The sequence below is a fragment of the Leucoraja erinacea genome, chromosome 19 (genome assembly GCF_028641065.1).
Source record: "Leucoraja erinacea ecotype New England chromosome 19, Leri_hhj_1, whole genome shotgun sequence".
In the NCBI taxonomy this organism is placed as follows: domain Eukaryota; kingdom Metazoa; phylum Chordata; class Chondrichthyes; order Rajiformes; family Rajidae; genus Leucoraja; species Leucoraja erinaceus.
This window is the reverse complement of record NC_073395.1, coordinates 17,609,680-17,629,235: the sequence shown is the minus strand read 5'-3', so window position 1 is coordinate 17,629,235 and position 19,556 is coordinate 17,609,680. Positions and strand designations below refer to the sequence as shown.

The 19,556-nt window shown below is 43.1% G+C and overlaps 1 protein-coding gene and 1 long non-coding RNA gene across 5 annotated transcripts in view; one reads left to right on the top strand and one right to left on the bottom strand.

The window, feature by feature from the left end:
- The window catches only part of LOC129706277 (A disintegrin and metalloproteinase with thrombospondin motifs 20-like), a 270,471-nt gene that overhangs the window by 196,287 nt on the left and 54,628 nt on the right, over positions 1 to 19,556 (top strand). The gene's annotated exons all lie outside the window — the stretch shown is intronic.
- The window catches only part of LOC129706278 (uncharacterized), a 45,074-nt gene that overhangs the window by 21,525 nt on the left and 3,993 nt on the right, over positions 1 to 19,556 (bottom strand). For both annotated transcript variants that reach the window (XR_008725031.1, XR_008725032.1), the window contains exon 2: positions 6,666 to 6,771. This is a non-coding gene — a long non-coding RNA (uncharacterized LOC129706278). The remainder of the gene's footprint in view (positions 1 to 6,665; positions 6,772 to 19,556) is intronic.

The window sequence follows — 19,556 nt, the reverse complement described above, 5'->3', positions numbered from 1 at the left end:
GAGTGGCATAGGTTGGATAGACAGTCAGAGTCTTCTTCCCAGGGTGAAAATGTCAAATACTGGATGGCAGAGCATGAAACTGAGTGGGTAAAAGTTTAGAGGAGGTGTGCAGGGCAGTTTATTTTTACAGAGACTGGAATGATGGAAGTAGAAACTGATAACTCAACACTGCTGTTCATCAGATGTTTGCTGTACTAAATGGCTGCCAAATTTGTCTACATAGCCATCTTGGCACTTGGCAATCAGAGCTGATTTCTTCCAAGGCATTTTGACATTTAATATGTGAACCAATGATATAAGCAAGTTCCTTATAGTTTGTCAGGTTTTCTATGGGTCTTAATTTCATTTGTAGTATTGGAATATTAGTTTGAACATTCCAATATAAAAATGATCATGGTAGATCTGCCCCAGGCCTCAGCTTCTCATGACAGTTCCCCATACCCCTCAATCCACAACCTTTCAATAAATTATCAACCTCTTTAAACGACCAGATAAGTCTCCATAATCAAGTCTCTGTGATGGTGAATTCCAGAGATTGACCAACTTCGGCAAGAAGACTGCTTCCTCATCTTGTAGCCAAGCCCCTTCATTTAAGACTCTATCTCCAGTGGAAATATCTTGATCTCTATTCTGTTTCTATTCCCTGTGAATCTTGTATTTCAGAAAATGTATCTCACCTTCTCCCAAACTCTAAGAATATAGATCCATTTTCTTTCATCACTTGCTAAAGGGCAACCTTCACATATAACCATATAACCATATAACAATTACAGCACGGAAACAGGCCATCTCGGCCCTACAAGTCCGTGCCGAACAAATTTTTTTTCCCCTTAGTCCCACCTGCCTGCACTCATGCCATAACCCTCCATTCCCTTCTCATCCATATGCCTATCCAATTTATTTTTAAATGATACCAATGAACCTGCCTCCACCACTTCCACTGGAAGCTCATTCCACACTGCTACCACTCTCTGAGTAAAGAAGTTCCCCCTCATATTACCCCTAAACTTCTGTCCCTTAATTCTGAAGTCATGTCCTCTTGTTTGAATCTTCCCTATTCCCAAAGGGAAAAGCTTGTCCACATCAACTCTGTCTATCCCTCTCATCATTTTAAAAACCTCTATCAAGTCCCCCCTTAACCTTCTGCGCTCCAGAGAATAAAGACCTAACTTATTCAACCTATCTCTGTAACTTAGTTGTTGAAACCCAGGCAATATTCTAGTAAGTCTCCTCTGTACTCTCTTTATTGTGTTGACATCCTTCCTATAATTGAGCGACCAAAATTGTACACCATACTCCAGATTTTGTCTCACCAATGCCTTGTACAATTTTAACATTACATCCCAGCTTCTATACTCAATGCTCTGATTTATTAAGGCTAGCATACCAAAAGCTTTCTTTACCACCCTATCTATATGAGATTCCACCTTCAAGGAACTATGCACGGTTATACCCAGATCCCTCTGTTCAACTGTATTCTTCAATTCCCTACCATCCCAGTGTTTAACCTGGTGAATTCCTTCTGTCCCCAAAGATAGTATATAATTTCTTCAGTACTGTCCGCAAAACCTGCATGGACCAGCTAGGAGGAGTATTCACGGACATCTTTAACCTTCCCCTGTGACCATCTGTGTTTCCCACTTGTGGCGCCAAAGAAAAGCATGGTCGCGTGCCTTAATGACTTCTGTCCAGCGGCTCCAGCATCCTCCATCAAGCAGTGCTTCAAGAGTTTAGTTTAGAGATACAGCGTGGAAACAAGCCCTTTGGTCCACCAAGTCCGCACCGACCAGCGATCCCCGTACACTAATTCTATCCTACACAATAGGGACAATTTACAGGAGCCAATTAAGCTTCAAACCTGCATGCCTTGGGAATGTGGGAGGAAATCTGAGCACCCGGAGAAAACCTATGCAGCCACAGGGAGAATGTACAAACTCCGTACAGACTGCACCTGGAGTCAAGATTGAACCTGGCTCTCTGGTGCTGTGAGGCAAAAACTCTACTGCTGCATCACTTGCCATTCATTACTTCCAGCCTCCCAGACAGACCCGATCCTCCAAAATTTGCCTCTGCTGCAACTAGTCTGTGGCAGAAGTCATCTCCCTGGCACTTTGCTCTTTCCAGAAACATCTGGATAATAAGGATGCCAACATCAGGCTCCTATTGAATGATACAACTCCGTCTTGAATACCAAAATTCCATCTAAATTCCAAACTAGACCTAGGACCTGGTCAGCATCCCCCACTGCCACTGGATGCTCTACTCCTGACCCATAGAGCACTAGCAAAAAGGACAAGCGACAAAACATCCTCCACAATTAATTCTCAACGCCAGTGCTCCACAAGGCTGCAACCTCAGTAACTTACTATGTGCTCTATATATTCATGACTCTGGGGCTCATTGCATGGAGAAATTCCGCTGTAACTCCGGCTTCAAACTTGTCAGGACAGCTGGCAAGTGGGAGGCTTTCAGAGTGAGATGGCAAGAGCACAGGGACAGCACGTTAGGCTGAAGGGCAAGGCTGGCCTATTTAGGGAACCCCCGTTGCCGTGGGATGTTGGTCCAGTAAAAGAAGGAAGCATACGTCTGATTTAGGCAGTCGGGATCAAGCAAATTAAGAAGCGTAGGAGTACACTTAAGAAGGCAATCAGGAGGGCAAAGCGTGGAAATGAAATGGAGCTGGCAGACAAGGTAAAAGAGTCTGCAGGTATATTAAGAGTCATAGGCTGCCGAGGGAAGGAATAAGCCCCCTACTGCACAGCTATCTTTGTGCCGTAACCCGAGAGGAGGGGACAATAGTATTGGAGACGACAGATGGCGCAATGGGCTAAGTGTTCGGTTGGTGACCGGAAGGTAGCCTGTTCGAATCCCGCTTGGAGTGCATACTGTCGTTGACTGAGGAGTGAATGAATAATGCGATGTAAAGCACCTTGAGTATCTAGAAAGGCGCTATATAAATCCCATCCATTATTATTATTAATAGTAAATTAATTCTTCTCATCCATTTTTACTGAGGGTCATGGAGGCTAAGGAATGAGCAAAGAAGTTATGACATCTTAGATCATATACAAATTACTGGAGGAGATATTGATGCTTTTAAAACACATTACGGTGGATAAAATCCCCTGGGATTTTAATTTTTATATTCTAGTCCTCTTGAAATAAATGCTAACATTGCATTTACCTTCCTTCGTACCAATTCAACTTGTAAATTAACCTTTTGGGAATCCTGTACCAACACTCCCATTTTCCTTGGCAATTCCAATTTCTGAATCCTCTCCCCATTTAGAAAGTAGTCCACACCTTTATTCCCACTACCAAACGGCATGACTGCACATTTTGCCACACTGCATTCCATCTGCCACTTATTTGCCCACTCTCCCAATCTGTCCAAGTCCTTCTGCAGAGTCCCTGCTTTCTTGACACTACCTGCCCCTCTACCTATCTTCGTATCATCCGCAAACTTGGCCACAAAGACTTCAATTCCCTCGTCCCAATCATTGATATACAACGTGTGAACTGTTGTTTTTGTGTATGGTATGATTGTATTCATTTATGGTAGGGTTTGCTTGGAATGTATGCTAAACAATTTATTCATCATATCTCGGTACACACGACAATAATGAAACAACACCAATATAAGTCATGAAGTGAACTAAAATAATGTACAATATTCCAACTGCGGCCTCTCTAGTACTGATCTCTCTGCACTTTGCTCATCCACACCTTTTCTCCATTTAGACAACAGTTTAGACTTCCTCTGATCAGAGTGCATGACGTCACACATTCCCACATTTCCCGCTGATTAGACTGCAGTGCGCTGGAGTATTGTGCGCAATTTTGTTTAGAGTCCAAGCCAATCATTGATCACACATTCACCCCATTTATATGTTATTCCACTTTCGCATCCAATCCCTGCACGTTAGGGACAATTTATAGAAGAATATTAACCTACAAACCCACACGTCTTGGGGATGTGGGAGGAAACCAGAGCACCCGGAGTAAATCCACACAGTCATAGGGAGAACGTTAAAATTCCACGTACTGTAAAATAGCACCCCAGGTCAGGATTGAACCTATGTCTCTGGCACTGGTTGAGACAGCAGCTCTACCAGCTGTGCTACTGTGCCACCTTCAGAGCTGGTCACCACACTATAGAATGCATTTATCACACAATTACAATTGGAAATGCAGAGATTCACCAGGATGTTGTCTGAACTGGAGGACCTTGTATTTGGGAGAAATTTGATAAGCTGGGCTTGTTTACCCTGGAATGTAGGAGCCCTACCTGTTAGAGATGTACAACATTATGAGAGGCATAAATATTGTAGAGAGTCTGATTTTTTTCCCCCCTCAGTAGAGACATTTAAAAAAAGCAGGCATAAGTTTAAAGTAAGCGGAGAGAGCTTCGAAGAGATCGGCGGAGTAATTTTTGTTCACAGAGAGTGATTGATATCTGAATCACACAGCTTGGGGTGTGGTGGAAACAAATGAGATTACTACATTTTTAAGAGCTATTATTTAGGGTTAAATAAACTGAGCAGAGAATATACATTTCCAACATGTACAAATTAGGTTAGATTAGATAGACAAAAGGGTCGCCATGGTAACATGCCTTCCCACCTTTTTTCATATCATCAACAATCTTTGATGCCTTCCACTCTGCCTCTCCTCCAGGTTAATAATATAAACCATAAATATTTGAGAGCGCAGAACAACTGATCTTTGGGGCACTCCACTAGTTACATTCTCCCAGCTTGAGAACTGACTCTTGCCTTCAATATCTCACAGATATCTGTTGGGGGGGCTTGTAACAATCTCTGTGACCAAAGTCAAGGCACTGAAAAAATGGATGGGATTTATCGCCATGCCCCGATGTCCTGCATTGGACAGGTATAAATAACATGACTGTAAAGAGAGTGGAACCATTAGTTTAGTTTAGTTTAGTTTAGTTGAGTGCCACAGCGTGGAAACAAGCACTTTGGCCCACCGAGTCCGCACCAACCAGCGATCCCCGCACATTAACACTACCCGACACACACTAGGAACAATTTTACATTTATACCAAGCCAAATAACCTACAAACCTGTACGTCTTTGGAGTGTAGGAGGAAACCGAAGATCCCGGGGGGAAAACAACGCAGATCACTGGGAGAACGTACAAACTCCATACAGACAGCGCCCGTAATCAGGATCGAACCCAGGTCTCTGGCGCTGTAAGGCAGTAGCTCTACCGTTACGCCACCATGCCACTAATTGAGGTTTTCACTAAGCTCAAGCAAGATACTAGTGACTAAACTTGCTTGAGCTTGGTGTACTATACTTGCAAACCTGTGACTCCATTGTACAAGAAGGGAGAAAGACAAAAAAACTATGAACCTGTTTTTTATGAAAGAAGGCTTTTTGTATTCAAACAAACTTAACACGGTTTTATGAAATGGAGACACAGGGACCTGGTAAATCGTCTGTCATTAGTGCCAGTAGTTTTACCAATGCCTTGCCTCTGTTCACAGGGATTGTTACAAGCAGCCCAAATGATACCTGTGGGATATTTTCACCGTGAAAACTGATGTAGAGTATTGATTTAACTTATCTGCCATTTCCCTGTTTCCCATTATTATTTCCCTGCTCTCACTTTCATACGTTCCAACACATACCTTAACTACCCTTTTACTTTCCATATTTGCAACCCTTTACTGTTAACAATATTATTTGCCAGTTTTCTTTGTAGCTCACTGCTGGCCATCCGTTGTGTTGTGCATGTATTCTTAAGCAGAACTTTCTGACAGGGCAGAAAGATGCTGCTTTTTAAGACTTTGGTTAGGCCACATTTGGAGCATAGAGTGCAGTTCTGGTCGCCCTGTTACAAGAAAGACGTAGAGGTTTACCAGAATGATGCCTGGATTAGGGGGTATTAGCTACAGGGAGAAGTTGGACAGACTTGGATTGCTTTCTCTCGAACGCTGGAGAGTGCGGGGAGACCTGATGGAAGTATATAAAATTATGAGAGGCATAGATAAGGTAGAGAGTCAGAATATTTTTCCCCATGGAAAAATCTAATATTAGAGAGCATGGCTTTAAGGTGAGAGGGGCAAAGTTTAAAGGAGATGTGCTGGGACATGTTTTTTGTGCCTGGAACACGCTGCAGGGGGTGGGTGGTTGAAACAGATACGTTAGTGGCATTTAAGACATTTGAATAGCTATATAGATGTGCAGGGAATGGAGCGATTTGGGTCATATGCAGGTAGATGGCATCAAGTTTGGCACAGACATTGTGGGCCAAAGGGCCAATTCTTGTGCTATACCGTTCTTTGTTCTGACTGAAACAAATAACGCCCTTTTTCAATTATAAAGATTTTCTACAGATGTGCAATATGTTAATTCAATTTAAATCCCCAATTTTAAAATTGCTCAAACTCAAAGCTTGAAGCTTCAGTCAGGCATGGCTGTACATTTTCCCAGTATGGATAGCGGCAACATTTTAGATTTATGTTTAGCAAGGGGGAAAATCTGACGGGAAACCTTTCAGGACAGTCTCATGTTTCTCTCAACTTTACATATAATCATCATCCTGAAGTTGTGGTCAGCCACATAAACAATCCTCGCTCATGCATGCATACAAGAGAGTTCATGAAAGTGATGATGGTCGGCTGTTTGTTGCCTTACCTTTATATAATGTCGTCTTCACCGCAGGGAACACATTTTCACAGTCACTCCTTTGCCTTTGGAAGTTGTTTGCTGAAGCATCTTACGATACCAAACGTGGCTCAGTCTACGGAAAAAAACTGTGGATATGAGTTCTAAAATCATTTCGTTATGGTGCTGAAATGTGACCAACTCTGCACAGGAGAGCAGCTCTCAGCTTCTCTGTAACTTGAAAGTAGTGGAAAGAGTTTTCACTTCCACACTTCATCAACATCTCTGCGGTATTCTGCTCAGCTGTTTATGCACAAATGTTTGGACTTGGATACAGACTAAACAGAGCAGATTTGGAGGAAAGGTCATGCTCTCATGAGAAGATTAAAAGTGTTGATTGAATGTATGCTGCTTACCTTTCTTGTTGCCTCAGCTGGTCAGTGCACACATTTTGTATAGCTCACTACACTTTTGATTATTTTCCTTTGCAAATTGCTTGATTTTTTTAAATAAACTTGTATTTTGAATTGTCAGAGTTTTCCAACCTCTCTCTGCATTTGTCCAACTCTAGACTCTGCAGCATGGAGCACTTTGCAACAAAACCTTAGATAAGTTCAGGAACATTATAGCTGTGTAACTTAAGGCCAACAACGAGAGGATTTTTAGTGATTTATATATTTGTTGAAATAGACAATATTTAAACTGGTGCATTTTTTTGTATCAGAATGACACACCATAATGTGTGAATGCTGTATCCAGTTTATCAACATAAGAAAATTCTCTGTGTGTGTGTGAGACTGTGTGCGTGTGAGACTGTGTGCGTGTGAGACTGTGTGTGTGTGAGACTGTGTGTGTGTGAGACTGTGTGTGTGTGATGAGACTGTGTGTGTGTGAGACTGTGTGTGTGTGAGACTGTGTGTGTGTGAGACTGTGTGTGTGTGAGACTGTGTGTGTGTGAGACCGTGTGTGTGTGTGTGTGTGTGTGTATAGGGAGGTATCACGGCAGTCGGGTCACGACCCATGACCCGTACTGTTGCTACGCTACTCCAAATGGATTACACGCGATGAACTGCAGGTAGGCACTTACCATTGTTTCCAGCGTAGCGGGCCCGTTAAAACCCGCTGAAATTGTCAATTTTTGCGCTGTAAATAATTATGGAAATCGGGATAAGCGTGAGAGACATTTAGCCTACTTCAGAATTCCAAAAGTGAGGAGAAATGACGGTAGATAGAAACAAGAGCTGAAGGGACAACAACAGCCAGAGTGCTTGGCGAACATTGGCTGTTTGCTCACTGCATTTCATCAAGTAAGGCATTATTTGTGTTTTTTCTTGATTCCTTTGGAATCTAAAAAGTTTCAGAAGTGATAAATCTGGCTGTAATTATTTTAAATCGCCCATGGTTCTCGTGGGTTTTTACATACAAAATGAAAACGCATCTGAAGAAAAATTTACAGCCAGATTTATCACTTCTGAGAATTTATAGATACCAAAGGAATCAAGAAAAAACACAAATAATGCCTTACTTGATGAAATGCAGTGAGCAAATGCGATAATTCCCAATATTTTCAATGTTTACCAAGCACTTTAGCTGCTGTAGTCCCTTCAGTTCTCGTTTCAATATACCTTCATTTCGCTTCACTTTTGGAATTCTGAAGTTGGGTACATGTCTCTCACACTTACCCCGACTCCCACAATTTTTTTCAGCGCAAAAATTCAACATTTTGGCGGTTTTTAACAGGTAGGAAAGTACGCGTTTCTAGCATTAATAACATATACCGGAAGTGACGGATGTCTTCCAGTTGGATTTAGCGGCTCCGTGCGTCGAGCCCTATGACCCAGTGACCTTCCGTGCAACCCCCCTATATATGTGTGTGGGAGATGTGGGGGTTGGGTGAGGCAAGTGAGGACTGCTGAGCAAAGACCAAGTGATTCCCACGTAGTGGATGTGAAATTCAGAAGTTGAATGCTGGCTTGAGCAGCTTGTCCACAGAGGTGTGAGCCAAGTTGTTAAACAGAGTTCCAGGGTAGATGATTGCCTGTCCATCATATCCCCACAGGGTAGGACGACCATGACTAAATAGAGCATCATTTTAAAATAAAAAAAGCTCAAACCATTTGTTATTTTTGGGTTATGTTTAGCACACACTAACCCTTGGACAACATTTGCAGAGCAGTCGAATGCCAGTGACCATAATAATGTGAGTTGGGTCCTGATGAGTGAAGTACATTAACCATTAACATGCCTGTGTGTGAGTTGACTAGGTGTTAAAAGCGCACTATTGAATGACTAACTCATTTTACTGCCTTACTAGTCAGCTTCATTATATTTATTCAGTATTGCTCCCTAACTTTAGTGACTAGTTTAACACTTCATCGCATTTTAGCGTTTCAATCAAAAGAAAGAGTGGCGTTCAGAGCACTCAAACTGAATGAAAATTTCTGAAGACAGACCCAAAAGGGTGAAGTAACTCAGCGGGTCAGGCAGCTTTTTTTTTTTAATTTCTATTTTATTTTTTTTTAATATCTTTTAACATTTATTATTTATTTATTTTTATGATACTGACTGTAAAGGGAAATTAATTTCGTTGTCTCTAATTGAGACAATGACAATAAATTTGAATACAATACAATACAATACAATACAATATCTGGAGAAAAGGAGTAGGTGATATTTCAGATCGAGACCCTTCAGAAGATTCCTATCAAATGAACTTGGTAATGAAGCAAATGAATTGTTTTGAAGCACCTATCAGTCTTAACAGTTTGAAATTTTCATTGATATTATATGTAACTGATTTGGTAATTTGTAATTCTTGGCCTTATATCAGGTAGGACATTTTGTGGCTGTCCTCCTACCTGTTCCTAGGTTAAGGAGAGTGAAAGTAGGTCAGAGTTCCAGTCTGTGACTTGGTCTGACTACCCCTCACAGGAAAATGCCCAGGTGTGGTCAGAATAGCAGGAATGTTCAGGCCCCCAATCGTAATTTTGCCGAATAAGGTTACTGCTTCCAAAAAAATAGAAGACACCGAAAGAAAGAGAATGTGGACAGACGGTTGGAGTGGTGTGGTTTTTTTTTACCCATTTTCTTCTCATCAAAAAAATGCCTGCATTTGACTGAATACCTCACCTTCTTGTACTTGCTGTTACCACCTCTTATTGCACTCGAGTGCATTGCTCTTATTATACTCGGGTGCATTCAGGCTGTAAGTAGTCATAGCTGCCCGACATTCACTTCATTTGCCCGATTTAAAGGCTGCCTCTCTCATGTCTGTCATACTTTGGAGAGAATTACCTCATGAAAGGCAGATATTGTATCTGGATAATAGCTGGGAAACAGGTTTTGTGGCCGTTGACAATGCGTTGGTCTTGTGGTCCTCAGCTGGTGCCCACGGTGACTTTGATAGCAGAGGAAATGTAAAAAGCAGGATCTGCAGATGTTGGTTTATACAAAAGGGCACAAAGTGCTGGAGAAACTCAGCGGGCCAGGCAGCATCTCTGGAGAACATGGATAGGTGTTATTTCAGGTCGGGACACTTCTTCAGAATGTCTGAAGATGGTTCCCAACCCGTAACGTTACCTATCCATATTCTCCAGGGATGCTGCGTGACCTGCTGATTTAACCCAGCATTTTGTGTTCTTTTTTGATCACAGAGGGTGGCTCGAAGATACACTGATCTATTTTCTCCTGTGCACTCTACTTTAAACTGTATATAATATGACATCGCATATTCTGTATTATATATTTCTTAATGGTATTTTCTTAATTTCTTGGAACAGAAGGAAAATGGGCTGAGGAAGAACAGGCTGTGAGATTTGTAAACACTATCTCATCATTTGACTTGTCAGTGTGGTAAATTATAATTAATCCACTGTGTAAGGAAAATAATTCAGATTGGTAGTAGGTTAATGAAAGCAATGATTGAGTTAGCCAAGTTTAAGAAGTGTGCAGGACATTAATGTGCATGGATTGCTACCCACAAAGAATGATTTTGGAAATAAACTCTTTACATATAATGATTACAAATTATACTGCATGAGGCCTGCCTCAGTTTAACGTTCACATCTGCTATATCTTGCTGATCGCAGTGTACATACACATATTTTTTTGTTGGATATATGAGTAAATAGCAAGAAACATTGATTTATGGCAAAGGTGTCTACAACTAGAGGACACGGGTTTAAGGTAAGGGGTTGGAGGATTGGAAGGGAAATGAGAATTTGTTTTCACCCAGAGAGTGGAACACACTGTCAGAGAGGGTGATGAAGGGAAAGACTCTCACATTTAAGGAGCATCTAGACAAGACGTTGATTCACCCAATATTAGAAGACTGTCAGACAAGTGTTGGTCAATGGGATTATTGCAGGTGGATGGGTGATGGTCAGGATGCAGATGATAGGGTGAAGGGTTGTTTCTTTGCTGAATGGGTCGATGACTCTGTGCCTCCGTTTCCTATTCCAATATGTTAGCCGGATCGTTCTTGCTTCCATACCGTTTCAACATGACAGACAATGTAGTTGTGGTGGTCATTAGCAACGCAAGCTGTGTTAGAAAGTCACCAATAATTTGTTACTCTCAAAGCTTACTTCTACAGCTGGAATGAATATCAAATCAAAAGCAGAATGTTTTCTAGGATGGATATGGGTAGACTGCAGAGTGAAGGCATCGTGATGCATGAGACATTTGTACTCATCATTGATTTCCTGTTGAACCAGATAACCACAACTCACTGGGCCTGAATCTGTAGATTAATCCGATAGATGCCTCAGAGAGTGGAATCTTTGCTGGCTGTCGAATTAGAAAAGTAAGGGTTTTGTCGCAAGTCTATTGTGCGACATCTCCAGGATGTCCAGGCAATACATTGCAGAAACTGTTTCTTCAACTATTCAGATCCCAAGAGGTTCTGTCAATTGCTTAAACTACCGGCAGTCTTCAAAAAGGGCAATATAAAATGCTAACCATCTTAGCCCACTTACCAATGTAAGCAGATGAGCACAGTTGCCATAGCAGCAACCGAATCATGAAGCTCAAAGAAAACTAATCAATTCCAGGTTATTCACAGCAGTTTGCGTTGCTCTTCTGAGATCAGAAGTTGAACATCTGGTGCAAATAACACCAGCTTATCTTTAGATTAGACAACTGAGAACTTATTTTCTTGTCCTAGGTTGGAAGAAATTTCTCTTTGACCTGTTACATGCTTTGGGTCAGGTGATTAGTTTTCTAAACAATTCATCTGGTAAGGATTTTATGATACCGACGCATCCTCAATGTAGCCTTCATTTTAAAACCCTCAATTATATAATCCATATGTATAAAGACACTCTTTTAAAAAAAAAGTCATAAAATCATTAAATTGTTAGCTGCATTCTGTTTGATGTAGCACACAGGGATATCATCCCAAAGTGTTAGCAATTTTCCCACATTTATTGCCAGGAGTAATTCCATCAGACCTCATGGTCTTTCTGGTGTCAAAGTCTCCCTGATTTTACAAATTCAGACGGCGGAATATTGATGAAAGTTTGCTTGAGCGCTAACTCTTTGCAGATCGAAATGTGAGAGGAACAAAAGCACTAACTGGACACGTCCTTATCTGCATTTCAGAAGCAAAGTGAATCATTCTGGCACAAATTCTGGAGGTTAACAGCAATAGCGGTCCAGCTAAAGTGCAACATGTCTTCGTTCTATCATCCAAATATGCCGTAGACGGTGACATTTCATGACTTATCTCATGATGGTGCTAACGTTATCCTTGGTTGCATTTCGTATTGTATTCTGCAATAGTTTCCTTTGTACTTTCTTTCATATATTTATGGGCCTGTCCCACTTAGGTGACTCTTTAGGCAACTGCTAGGGATTAGTTTTAATGGAATTCACCTACGACACCTGGCGACAACCTACGACAGCACCCACGACAACTTACGACAGCAAAAATTGTTGCCACTGTCGCCGAAAAATTTTCAACGTTGAAAATGTTGTGGCAGTCGCCTGTAGTCACCCAAAAAGTCGCCTGAGTGGACAGGCCCAGTAGGCTACTCCTTGCATCGCAATTATCCATCAACCAGACTAGATTTAAATGGAAATTGTAGTGAGTGATTGTTGTGCTCAGCATATATCACTGGAACAGTTTGTTGTAACAGAGGTCAAGGTAAATCAAGTTTATTGTGATATGCACAAGTATTGTAAGGTACAGGTACCGTGAAAAAAATTGTTTGCCTTGTTCCAAACCAACACTCAAAAAAAACCCCTATGGATACATTATACATAGATTACACCTGAAATTTCTAAAAGAAAAAAAACCCTGTGCAATATAAAATACATCCGTGCAAAAACATAATTGTAGAAAGCAAGTCCATGGTAGTGCAAGAGGTGGTCCATTGTGTTCCATTGCTGTGGTAAGGTTAGGATTGCAATTGGGATCAAGAACCTGATAGATGGAGGAAAATAGCTCTTGCTGAACTTGGTGGTGTTGATCCTCAGGCTTCTGAACCTCCTTCCTGATCATGGCAGTGAAAAGAAGACAGATGCTGCCTTCATGTAATGCAAGGTCACAGAGATGACAAAAAGGTAATTCCCAGGGAATATGTTGCAGTGATAGTGCTTGAGGGCCAACTACGGAATATTTATCTGTGCTTCTTCAGAGTGGTCTACCTCCTGAAAGGTGGCAGAGCCTTGATCCTGTATCCTGTACCTCACCCAAGAGATGCCTCTTCTAATAGTGAATCAGTCCCTCCATACTGGCTGGGCTTTGTGCTCAGGTTTCTGGACTCATAACAATTTGACTCAAAGGCAGCATTGTCTCCAGCGAGCCATGGATTGCACCTCTTGTTCCCGACTTCAACACATTACTTGACATTTGAAGAATTTCCCTTCAGCGAACTCCACTGTAGAAAACATCACCATGGCTGTGGTACCGGCATGTAGTTTGTCTGACCCTGGATGACCTTTGTAATTGAATTACCTTGACCCAGAGGGGCACGGCCTGCAGGTGAGAGTGGCAAGAGTAGCCATTCTTCTCGTAGAAAGCTGTCAGTGCAAATGGAGTCCAGGTACATTTGACACTGGAGAGGCCGACTGCTTCAAGACAGGTGACTCGGCAGAGGGTGTTGATTTATGTTCACCCCGGTTCCCCACACCAGACCCTAAACCTACCATCCCCCCCAAAAAACATTTCTGAACTGTTCACTGCCACAATCAATCACAAACTATTTACTGAAACATATGTTCGTATTAACTATGGTCACTGGAGTCAGGCATTTTATTGCCATTTCTCCCTTCCTGGTGGAGATGATGGTCAGTTTTATCTCTGGATGGTAGCTGTGCCTAAACATGAGCTGATGTGATGTTGGATAATCCCTGGTGCCTCCTCTGATTATTTACACTGCCGTCTATGCTGATCTAAAGAGCTGCTGCTCTGTGAAACTAAGTAACTAAGAAACGTCGTAATCAGAATAGCCCATCGCAAGGAGGAGGACAGGGGGAGGGTGGGGAGGAGGGTGAGGTGGTGAACACACAATTAGAAAGGGTTATTAGACTTTTGTAATCTCCAACAGATAAATCAGCAGGGATTTTGCTGATGGCAACAGCTTGGGCAAAAACGCTGAGTACTGAGAGTGATTGAAAATGGACCCACGGTGGGGTTACATGTTCAGTGACTGACCAGACATTAAACAGTGAGTAAAACCTGATAGAAATTACCAGCAGTGATCTGACTAATGTAGATTCATCCAACTATGGTATAAGGTGAATTAAAGGGACGTTGCTCATCATCTGGCAATTCATATCTCCCTTTATAAGAATTGAGCTGCTTTTCTTTTCCAATCAATGGAATCTGTATTACCTCACAATGTTAGACATGAATCTTGAAGGAATTTTTCGACCTCCATTTTGCCCAGATGTTGCAGAATTAGCATTTGGAAAGATTGCTGCATTTTACTCCAACAAACTTGGATATTTTGTAATGTTTAAGAAAGAACTGCAGTTGCTGGAAAAATCGAATAACAGATAACTCTTTGACATTTTCGCCACTCCAACGGGATCCCACCATTGGCCACATCTTCCCATCTCCTCCCCTAGGACCCAAGTAGTCTTTCCAGGTGCAGCAGAGGCTCACCTGCACCTCCTCCAACCTCATCTATTGCACCCGCTGCTCTAGGTGTCAACTGCTCTACATTGATGAGACCAACCGCAGGCTTGGCGATCGCTTCGCCCAACACCTCCGCACAGTTTGCATTAACCAACCTGATCTCCTGGTGGCTCAGCACTTCAACTCCCCCTCCCATTCCATATCCAACCTTTCTGTCCTGGGCCTCCTCCATGGCCAGAGTGAGTCCCACCACAAATTGGAGGAGCAGCACCTCCTATTTACACCCCAGCGTTATGAACATTGACTTCTCCAATTTCAGGTAGTCCTTGCTTTCTCCTTCCTTCCCCTCCCCTTCCCAGCTCTCCAACAAGTCACTGTCTCCGCCTCTTCCTTTCTTCTTCTCCTCCCCCCCCACCCACATCAGTCTGAAGAAAGGTCTCAACCCGAAACGTCACCTATTCCTTCCTTCCATAGATGCTGCCTCACCCGCTGAGTTTCTCCAACATTTTTGTCTACCTTGGATTCTTTGTAAGCTAACTTACAGGCAGAAGCTAATCAGCCTGTGTGGAATCTGTGTGGAACGCCCCTTATCCTCCAGTGTCTTTAGCTTGGTATTTTTATTGGTTTTATACATCTGCTATGAGATTCTCTAAACACATCTGCAATCATTTTTTGGTCATAATTCACAACTGCAGTCTTTTAACAAGGTGCACTTGAGGCTGTAGTCTTTGGCAGAAGCTCTGCCTTTGCAATCTGGGCCCTAAATAGGCTCTCAAAGCAGGCAGATTGTGAACTGCTCTGATATAATTGTCCTCATAATCAGCAAGGTGAAAATGTGTACAATATCTTCCATGAGGTCTTCTCAGAGAAAGTCTTGGTTAGGAAGCGAGATGAGAGTTGGGACATGTCGTTCAACTCCCCTTCCCATTGCCACACAAACCTGTTTATCCTCGTCCTTCTCCACTGCCACCGTGAGGCCAAACACAAACTAGAACAACAGCACCTCATCTGCTTCTTGGAAAGCCCCATGGTATGAACAATGAATTTTCCAATTACAGGCACCCTACTCTCCCCATGTCCCTCTCCCACCAATCCACCCAGGGTCTCTCTCCCTTTGTTCACCTTTCCCATTCCCCTTCTCCCATCCCCTGTTACCTGGACATGTTATCACCTCCTCCCCCTTCCCACACACACTGTTTCTATTGGCCCATTACCCTCATATCTATCCACCGGGCTTTATTATCCCTTGATTCTCCTTTTTTACCCCTTTCCCCAACCTGGTTCCATCTACCCACCATCCATCCCTTCCACTTACTGCCTACCTTCTGTCTCTTCCCTTTCCACTCTCCCTCTCCAACCCGGCCTTGTGCCTTTTTTTCCCCTTTCTGAAAACAAATGAATTATTTAATTTGGAAAAGGATTGCCACAATGTTGGACTGGAGCAGGTCACTCGAGGTTTGAGGGCTCTGAAGTTCATCAAAATGTTGCCTAGAAATGTGGACCAGCTGTCGGAGAGGCACATTTTGAAAAATAAAACTCTTGATCATTTCTATTTTTCAGGTGAGAGTGGAAAAGAGAGATGTTTTTTTCCCCATTCACAATTCAGACAGGACAGGAATTCTTTGCAAAAAAGAGTTTCATGTCGGTGTGAGGTGATCACTCCCCAGTGTAAGATAGACCAATCCTTCCTATAAGGACCTACCTGATCTCCAGGTTTCTAAACACTTTAATTCCCCTTCACATTCCTACACTGACCTTTCTGTCCTAGGCCTCCTCCATTGTCAGAGTGAGGCCAAATGCAAATTGGAGGAACAGCACCTTCTATTTCGCTTGGGCAACTGTGAGGGGACTCGGTGTGTGAGGGGGTCAAGTGTGCATGGGAACTGTGTGTGTGGGAGATCTGGGTGTGTGAGGGGACGAGTGCATGAGTGAGCAGGTGTGTAAAAGCATGGGTGTGTAAGGGAGCAGGTGTGCAAGGGAGCATGTGCGTGAGTGAGCCGGGTGTTGGAAGGACCTTAGTATGCAAGGGAGGCAGTTGTGAAGGGGTTGTTCACGAGGGTGGCTTGGTGAGGGGACGTTGGGTGTGTGGGGATGGTGTTGGGGGGGGGGAGAGGGGTTTGTGTGGTTCATGTCTGAGAGGAAGGAACTGATGTATAGAGGGGATCGGCTATGTGAGCGGGGTTGCGTGTTTGAGGGGTTTGGGTGTGCGGGTGGATCAGGTTTGTGAGGATCGGGTGTGTGAGAATGGGATGGGGTATGTGGAAGGGCAGAGGGAGTGGGGGGGGTGGGGGGTGAGGCGTTGGTTGGGCCAGTTGTGTGGGGGAACCGGGTTTGTGAGGGTGGTCAGGTGTTTGTGGAGGGGTAGGGGTGTGAGAGGTGGTCTGTTGTGGAATGGGGTTTTGGTTGTGGGGTGGGGATCCTCCTCTAACATTGATGCTGAGAATGGCCAAGGCATACTGGTTTGCACTGCGAGGCATGTCCTCAATCCGCTCAACACCACTCCCCTGGCTCCCTGTCCTATCCAACATAGCCCCTCCACACATCCGGCCAGTAGTCCTCACTCAAAGGATGCTCCAAATGACCAAAAACTCCCCTCACCTGCCAATTCACATGGACATCTTCAACCCACCCACTGCTCGACTTCCATCTAGACGACCAATTTGGAAGAACCCACCACCAGCTGATTTCACCATCCAATCAGCTTGGAAAAAGGAATGGGAGTCCAAGGGCGTCCCAAATAAACATCTGGTGTCAGACCCCACCCTACCGGTCCCTGGCACCAATCTCCCAAGGAAGCAGTGGACGACGCTGAATAGATTCAGGACTGGACATGGCCCCTGCTTGGCCAGCCTTCACAAATGGGGCAGCAGTCCAACCCCACGGTGTGCTTGTGGAGAGCAGCAAACAATGCAACACATCATTGAAGCATGCCCTCAACAAAGACTCAAAGGAGGACTTGTCATCCTTCATACAGCAGATCAAGAGGCAACTGCTTGGCTAAAGGACTTTGCATTCGCTAAATAAAATAAAAATCCAGTTTTATCGTGAGGGCACTCTTGAAACTGGCCAACACTGCAATCACGTTTTGGCTGAAGGTTATGATAAAAAGATGAGACATTCAATATATTTCTATTAAGAAGGCCAAAAGATTACAGATTTTTTTTAACAGACTTGACACACTGTCATGAAGTGAACAGGTGGAAAGATGTTTCTTTGGTCGGAAACTCAGGGCTAAAGAGGAAACAATTTAAAACGGTCTCTTGGAGAATACGGAGGGAGGTTAGGTGAGATTTATTTGCTGAACAATAAATTGACGGTGGTTAAGCTGAGTTTGCTGCAGCTTTTACAGGAAAAAAATTGATGATTTATTTAAAGTCTGCACTACCACTGGGGAGAGAACAGATATCAAAATTACGTTTTGAATGATTGAACTAAGAGTTGAAAATGACACAAACACTGAAGGACCAAAGCTGGTTATTAAATTCCGGAGTGTGATTAAGGCAATACTTTTATTCCCCCATACATCAGATCATTTAGGGAAATGGCTATAGTTTTAGGCACGCAAAGCGAATATGTTTTGAAAGTAACTCGAGTTAAGATAGCAGATGCTATTCCTGGTAGCACTACATTGGAAAGATGTGGATAACATGTTGGTTGAGAGGTTTACTCGAGGGCCAGCTCACCATTAAATATCCAAAGCCCGGAAGCAGTTCTGCATTTAACCTTTAATATGATTGATTATTCCACCCTGGGTAAATGATTCACATAATTTTATATACTTCCAACAGGTCTCCATGCAACCACGGCATTCCAGAAAAAAACAATCCAAATCTGTCCAACTTCTCCTTGTTGCTACAACCCCCTAATCCAGGCATCATTCTGGTAAACCTCCTCTGCACCCTTTCCAAAACGTCCACATCTTTTCTGTAATGGGCGACCAGAACTGTACACAATACTCCAAATGTGATTTAACCAAAGTCCTACAAAGCTGCACCATGACTTTCTGATTCCTACGCTCAATGCCACGACCTATGGATGGAAGCATATCATATCCTGTACCACTCCATCGACTTGTTTTGCCACTTTCATGGAGCTATGGACATAGACCCCAGGATCCCTACGTACATCACTGCTATTAAGTGCCATTTGTTGCATATTTTCCCCTTACCTTGGTCCTCCCAAAGTGTAACACTTCACACTTCTCTGCCCATTTCTGTAGCTGATGTATACCCCCCCCCCCCCCCCCCCCCCCCCCCCCCCTCCCCCCTATATACTTTGACAGCTTTCCTTACAGTTTGTGGCCCTAGCAATCTTGGTTTATCTGCAAGGTTACTAACCAACCAATCTACATTTACATCCAAGACATTTACAATATATATATCACAAACAGCAGGGGTCCCAGCACAGATCCCTGCGGAACTCCACTGGCCACAGACTGCCAGCCTGAATATTGTCCTTCCACCACAACTCTCTGTTTTCTATTACTCTCTGAGTAATCTAGTTCTGAATCTATACGACCATGTCCCTTTTAATCCCGTGCATCTGAATCTTCTGGATCGCTAAAATCCATGTAGACAAAATCCACTGCCCTAGCCTCCTCGATTATCTTCATCACCTCCGCAAAAAAACTCGACTAAGTTAGTACGACACAACCTGTCATGTACGAAGCCATCCATGATTGTCCCCAATTAATCCAATCTCTTCCAAATGGGAGTAAACACTATCCGGAAAAATCCTTTCCAATAGCTCACTACTTCCCTACTTAAATACACGAACAACATCAGCTACTCTCAAGTTCTCCAGGATCTCACCTGTGGCTAGAGAAGATGCAAAAGATC